Source organism: Hyperoodon ampullatus, assembly GCF_949752795.1.
Source record: "Hyperoodon ampullatus genome assembly, chromosome: 18".
Lineage (NCBI taxonomy): Eukaryota > Metazoa > Chordata > Mammalia > Artiodactyla > Ziphiidae > Hyperoodon > Hyperoodon ampullatus.
The window spans coordinates 30,479,369-30,487,149 of NC_136931.1; positions in this window are offsets into that span (position 1 = coordinate 30,479,369).

Consider the following 7,781-nt stretch of genomic DNA (forward strand, 5'->3'; position numbering starts at 1 on the left):
TGCCTTTGATGTTCCCAAACATGTTCACTCCTATCCTGGTTAAGGGTGTGTGGCTCAGACAGGCCAAATGCTTGTTTTGTCTTCCGTCTTCCTCCAGGAGGGCTCAATTGATAATATGCTCACCTCCAGTTGAAATATGAACAAGTCCCTCTTCAAAGCCAAGGTGGTATTGGGGGTGGGGGTGGGGAGGAAAGATGCAGTGACACTCAGGGCCCCTCCACCTCTATACCCAGAAACTAAATTTAACTGGAGTCATTTTCTCACCCATGGCCCTTTGGATTCAAGTGGGTTGAATTCAAGTGGATGGCCCTGTCCGTTGCAAACCCCTCCGCTACTATAGAAAGGGGAAAAAAGGAAAGATTTTTTAAAATCTATTTAATATATATGTATGGTTAAGGTAATGCTGATTGCTATAACAAAAAAACCCAAAAACGTATGATGGCTCAAATACAATGGAAGTTTATTTATCCCTAATGTCAAGTCCAAAATGGATGCTCCTAATTGGAGGTGGCTTTCCTCCAAATGATGATTCAGGTACCCAGATTCATTGCCTTGTGGTCCTTTCATCTTCAACAATTGTTTCCAAGTTTGCTGTGTTCATCTACAAGGAGCTGTGGAAGGAGGAAGAGAGGGTGGGGAAGGCACACCCATTTCTTAACTACTGGTGTCTGAAAATGGTACATATCAGAATGAGTCACATGACCTCACCTAGAAGGGAAGCTGGGAAATGTAGTTCTGGCTGGTGGCTGCTTCCCACTAACACCCTGTATTACAGAAGTGGGAGCATGACTCTTTGGTGGACAATTAGTTTCTCTGCCATATACTTGAGCTGTGAGGAGACAACTGGGACACCAGAGGACGAGAAACAGTTAGAAGCTATGGTTTGAGTTTCAAAGTCTGGCCATGTCCTTTTGGGTAGGTCACTTTCCCTTTCTGAGTCTCAGTTTCCTAATCTGGAAAATGGAGACAGTGCAGAATGGGAAGAGATAATAAGGATGACCGAGTTATATTCCATCAAACATCCTACCCGTGGCTGCCCACTAAGCTTGGATGTTAGAGTATCTTAGGGAAAATGTGATGCAGTTGACGATTTATATGGATTTCAAATTTCCCTGAAAAAGAAAAAAAAAGCAAAGGACTAGCAACACTGGGTCTGCATTCCTGGATGGTGACAATCAGCCAGTGCTGAATGTAGAAAAGGTAGCATTGTGAAGTCCCCTACAGTCTAAACCACTCCCATATGGCCTTTTGCCGATTTATATGGCCTTTCTGGCCATGTCAGCAGGGAAATTCGAGGATCCTGAGCTATACAAGTGTCATACCTGCTCATAACGATGATCACACTCAAGCTTCAGGAATGTTTTACTTCTTTTCTGATTTCAAAGAACTTAGTCATTGCCAAACTTCCACCCCAGCTGCAGAATCTTGTACATTAGCTTTATTGACTGATAAACTCTAGAAATTGCATATTAACAATGAAGGCCAATGTATGTAATTTTTAATTGTCAATTTTTTTTATCTTGGCAGAGTATTGTTACGACTACCATAGTACAAACTTCAGGATCTTGTTAATTTTCCTGAGATAATGGATGGGCATTCTTGGAGAAGGTTCCATTCCAGAACTCAGAGCCCTGTGAGTCCAGTAATCTGCTTAGGAAGTTACCTCCTGCAGAGGCCAGTGCTGGGGAGGTCGACTGACTGACAGCTGTAATTGATGGACACTGGTGATGATGCCAGGGGCACAGCTTTGTGGGGCAGGCTGGTGATCTCCTGCCAATGTCCACTTGAATATCACTGGGAAGGCAGGAGATGACCAATCATCTATGCCTTTTAATAGTCTGTTGACAGAAGATAAGTTAAGAAGTAGAATTATGTAAGAAAGACTGCTGGGCAGAGCAGGGCAGCAACGGGAGAGGGAGGGAAAAGGAGGGGAAGAAAGAGAAGGAGGACGAGGACGAGGAGGATTCTGCGTATATTATTTAGGATAGGCTAAGTTATGCTGTTATAACAAATGACCCCAAATCTCAATGGCTTAAAACAACAAAGGTTTATTTCTTGCTCACAGTGCATATCCATCGAGGGTCAGCAGGGGTCTCTGCTCCATATTGTCCTCAGTCTGGGACCCAGGCTGATAGAGCCACCACCATCTGGAACACCATTATGGGAAGGAAAGAGAGAGAGTGGTGAATCGTGCACAACTTGTAAAGAGCCCACCCAGAAGAGACACCTATCACTTCTACTCCCATTTCATTGACAAAAGGAAGGCATATGCCCTGCCTCGCTCAGAATCAGTGGAGAAGTACAATTCTCCCACATGCCCAGAATGAGAAAAACTGGAAAGTCTGTGAATAGCCTTAATATCTACCTCTCAGAGGATCCGAGATTCTAGATCTGGAAAGAATCTGTACTAGTTGGAACCATTTGGGTTGCAAATATAGAAAGTGAAACTCAAACTACTTTAAACGAAGGACATTTATTGACTCACAAAACTAAAAATTCAGTGGTAGGTCTGTCTGTCTTCAGGCAAAACTTAATCCAAGGGATCAAATTCTCTAAGATCTGGTCTCTTTCCATCTCTCAGCTCTGTTCCCTTCCATGTAGGCTTTGTTCTCAGGTCTTCATAGTCCCAGAGTTCAAGTTCAATGGGAAAAGAGAGCCTGTACCTCTCTTCAATTTTAATAAAAATCTGAGGCTTCAATCTCTCTGGACCACATCGAGTCATGTGCATATTTCTGAACCAGTCACTGAACCCAAAAGGATGGAATGTCGGGCAGCCCTAAATCATATGTCTAGCCCTAGAATCAAAATTGAATTAACTTCATCAAAAGCATTTAGACCGGGCTTCCCTGTTGGCACAGTAGTTGGGAATCCTCCTGCCAATGCAGGGGACACGGGTTTGAGCCCTGGTCTGTGAAGATCCTACATGCCGCGGAGCAACTCAGCCCGTGCGCCACAACTACTGAGCCTGCGCTCTAGAGCCTGCGATCCACAACTACTGAAGCTCGCGCACCTAGAGCCCATGCTCCACAATAAGAGGAGCCACCGCAATGAGAAGTCCGCGCACCGCAACGAAGAGTAGCCCCCGCTCGACGCAACTAGAGAAAGCCCGCGTGCAGCAATGAAGACCCAACGCAGCCAAAAATAAATAAATAAAATAAAAATTTTAAAAAGCTTTTAGACCCAGGGGAGGGGAGAGATGGTTCCCAAGGGAAATTCAGAATGCTGGACTAGAATAAGTATCCAAAAATATACACAAATAAAATAACACATATCCACTATAGGATGTGGAGATGCTCTGACCCAGTGGCTTTCCAAGTATTGTTTTGTGGATGGGAAGAGTAGGATGGAGTTCCTGCACCCTCCAATCTCCCTTTCAATTAGAGCAATTGTGCTTTGTTATACATTAACATTCCACGTAAGACTTTTTTGGAATTAAAAAAGGGTGGGGGGCTTCCCTGGCGGTGCAGTGGTTGAGAGTCCACCTGCCGATGCAGAGGACACGGGTTCGTGCTCCGGTCTGGGAAGATCCTACATGCTGCGGAGCGGCTGGGCCCATGAGCCATGGCTGCTGAGCCTGCGCGTCCGGAGCCTGTGCTCCGCAATGGGAGAGGCCACAACAGTGAGAGGCCCGCGTACCGCAAAAAAAAAGGGGGGGGGGGAATCCTCTGCTTAAAAAAAAAAACGTGGGGATTAAGCAACCCTGCTGTTTGATCCCACCCACTCATTTTACAAAAGTAGAGATTGAGATTCAGAAAGATTAGTAGATTTCTCTTCACGTCTCATTGGCCAGAATTGGTCACATGGCCTCCTACCTGTAAGGGAGGCTGGGAAAGTGAGCATCTGGCAAGGAGAATGGAATGATCACAACTGGCCTAGAGATAAACGGTCCATCTCCTAGGGCTGGGCACATTGCCACCCCATACAAAGGTGGGGTTCCTTTAGGAAAAGAGAAGGAAGGAGATGGCTCTCAAGGAGCTGTCAGCTGTGGTGGTATGAGTCTGATCTCATTGAAAGTTCCTTAAGGCTAGGACTGGGCCTTGTGCCTCTGTTTATTCCTCCACTGGTCTATGAAATGTGCCTGCAATGATCTCCTTTAATCTTCAAAACAATCCTATGAGGCAGTGAATCACACACTGACTGTTAAACTGTCCAGCTAGAATGGACTTTTGTCATTATGATTGCGCCCAATTTTACAGAAAGAGAAACCGAACTTCAGAGATGAATTAATTACCCAAGGTCACACAACTAGTAAATTTTGCTTGTTCCTTACTTGACACCTTTAGCACTGAAGGAGGAGGGAACTTTAAGCACAGATCTTTAACCATGTAGGGGTTGACTATAGAAAGGTGGGGGGCAGACAGTGAGAACTGGGGCATGACAGAGGGAACGACAGCATGTACAAAGGCCCAGAGGCAAAATAGTGTATATGAATGGCAAACAGGTTTGCCACTTGCAGGTTTAGAACCTAATGTTTAAAGGAACATCATACTTAGGAATTCAAGACTTGCATGAGGGCAATAGAGAGCCGATAGATATTTCAGGCAGAAGAATTATATCATCACATATGTAGTCTATCTTCAGTGGGGAAAATCAACTTCAGGAAACAGGACTAGAGCTGGGAGGCCATTGAGGAGGTGAGAGATGACAGTGGCCTGCATTACAATGTTGGTGATGGTAACAGAGTGTAGATTCAAGGAAGAAAATCAAGGACATTGAATCCACCAAGTCTGAATCCAGATTTCATAACCAGAGGTGACGATCTGGAGAAAATGGAAAAAGCCAAGACTGAGTCCCAGGTTTCTAGATGGTGGTGCCATTGGTTAAGCTGGGGTAGGCGGGAGGTGAGTGTGGAGGGCAGGAACCCAGGCAGCCTGGCTCCCAAGGCTGCACTCCTCGTCACAATTCAATCTCAATCCCCGACACTTAACACGCAATAGGAAAATGTCAAGACTCAGGACTGGGCCAGGGGTATTAAGGGAAACCTGATGGAAGTGAGGAAACCTCCCTCATTGGGTGTGGGTACAAGTCCTCACACAGCCAGTTCCTCACCCTGCAAAGAACACCGGGCACAAGTGAGTGCCCCTTGCCAGGAGCAGGTGGTGAGCCCCTCCCTCATCCTGCCTCAGAGCCACCATCTTTGCCCCTCCCCCGCACCCAAGGTAAGACATCTGGGCCCTCAGGTTCATCTTAGACTGACTGTAGTCTATCTTGGGCACCCCAGACTACACCTTAGGGTGCCCAAGATAGATTCTATAGACTCTGGTATGCACTTGATTCCTTTCTCCACCTGTATCCTCAGAGAATCACCTGGGTGCTCTCACACCTATTACCCTGAAGCTCAGACTCTGTCCTGGTACAGTACTGAGGGAAAGAGTACCAAAATTAATGATTTTGACACTTGTTAAATTCATCCTAAAACTTGTGTGGAAGAATAAATGCCCCCAAATAGCCAAGTCAAAGAGTTTTGAACAAGAAAAGCAAAAAGTAAGGACTGCTCTGTCATATTGTAAGATATATTGCAAAGTCATAGTCAGATAAACAGTATGGGGCTCCAGACAAATAGCCTAGGAGAGTGCAAAACCAGATCTGTGTGTTTCTGGAAATGTACGTGCAAAGATGAAAAGCCAGGTCAAAGCTCACAGAAGCATGTACTTTTTGGAATCATCTTGTTTCCGGTCCTGCACATGGATGCTAATTTGTGAACAAAGAACATACTGGCTTTGCAGGTGGTCCTGGAATGAATGACTTCTAAAGCCCTCCACAGACAGGCTCACCCTCTAACCGAAAACCGGGACACAGATAGTATCATCATTACTTCACTCTGGTGGAACTGAGGCTCTGAGAGGTTAAGCCACTTGCCCAAGGTCACACAGCTGGCATGTGGCAGAGATGGGATGCAAACCCACCTTTCCCTGACCCTAGAGCCCAGGCACTCTGCTGTCTCTTCCTCAGCAGCAGCCCCATGTGGAGAGGAAGCAGTGTGAGCTGGAGCCATTGTGAAAGCCCTAGAAGCTGCTAGAAGCACTTGAACTCAATCTCTGAAGGGCAAGTGGATTTAGACAGGTGACTGGGATGATGGCTCTGAGGCAGGGGACTCAGCCTGGGGAAAAGAGCTTGGAAAGTGACTGTTTAGCCAGTGTGACCAGAGCACAAGATACCCAGGAAGGGTCTAGGAAGACGGGGTCACCTGGGAGAATGGGGTCAGACTGATGAAGAGCTTCAAATGACTTAGAGAGGAATTGTGACTTTAATCTGTTGGACTATAGTTTTGATTTTGTCACTCTCCCGCTCTACCACCTTCTGCAGCTCCTTTGGCTACTGTCTCCTGGCTAGTAAGGTAAGAGTATGTAGATGGAAAGATGGGGGAGAGCCTGGAGACAGAGAAACCAGTTAGGAGGCTGATGTCACAGTCCAAGAGGGAGGGGCCAAGGGCCTGGAGGGGATAGGAGAGAAGAAGAGCAGGCACTTTGGGACAGGGTTTTGTGAGATGCACGCCAACGCCCCCCACCCCGGCCCTCGTCACATGGAGGATCACTGCTTCTCTGTAGCATCAGATAACATTTCAAGGTCAGCAAATAGTAGGTACCTTATTCTACTCACAGTAGAATTGAGCTGTGAATAGCCAGAAAAACAACTGCTGCCTAAAACTGCAAAGAACAGCCATCAACTTCCTCCTGGCTCCATCTAGGCACAGAAAATGAGAGTCAGACATTCCTAGGTTCATATGTCACTTTGACGTTTACTCAGGCAAGTAAACCTTTCAGCACCTCAGTTTCTTCACCTGTAAAACAGAGATAGTGATAGTGCGTACTCCATAGGTTTGATGAGGCTTTACTGAGCTCATGTACATAAAATCTTCAGTAGAATAACTGGTATACACTAAGAGCTCAATAAGGTAGCTATTATTATCAATAACAAAATAATTGTTTAGGTAATATGTTAACTGTTAACTGTACTATGTGATTGTTATGCAGCTTTTAGCAAAGGAATTGGTGTTGGAATTCTCAGACATCACTTATTTTATCACCAAGGTGGCGACATGGGCCTTATGACTAAGAAATGTCAGAAGATGAAGCAAATTCCATTCAATTCAATTCAGGAAGTTGTGAATTGTCATTCCTAATTATAAATTGTTAGAGAGATAGATGGACAGATAGTAAATCATGAAAGCTAAACATATTTCCCTATATGAAGTACTGATTGCTATTAAAAAAAATAAAGAAAAGGAAAGAAAAGCCTATTATATCTCCCTCCAAAAGCCCCTGCTTCTGTGACAGAAGTCCATCGTGTCACCTCTAAGAGTTTTCATTATTCAGCAGTTTTGGGAATGAGTGATTGATGTAATTAAAGTTATTGGTAAAGAAAGATTCCGTTACCACGGAACAGATGAGTCAGCAGAAAGATTAAGTAATGAAATAATGTTCCAAGGAGTGATTCTTAAAATAAGATTTTTTTTTCACTCTAGACATCTTAACCATTGCTGATCAGCAAAAAGATGTGAAGTAGTTAAGAAATGGAGAAAACACGCTACACAATTTTAGAAATTCTCAGATGAAATCATTTGCAATCATATGAAACCATATTTATTGAGAAATAATGGTAAGCACTCACATTTCTTGAGAGTCCACCATGTGCTTTGGTGCACTTTGCATCCATTATCTCATTTAATCCTCACCCTGTGAGGTAGGTGCTGTATTATCCCTGTTTTATGGATGCTGAATTTCAGAGAGGTTAAGGAATTTTCCCAGGGTTGCACAGCTGGCAGAGGGCACAGATAGGAA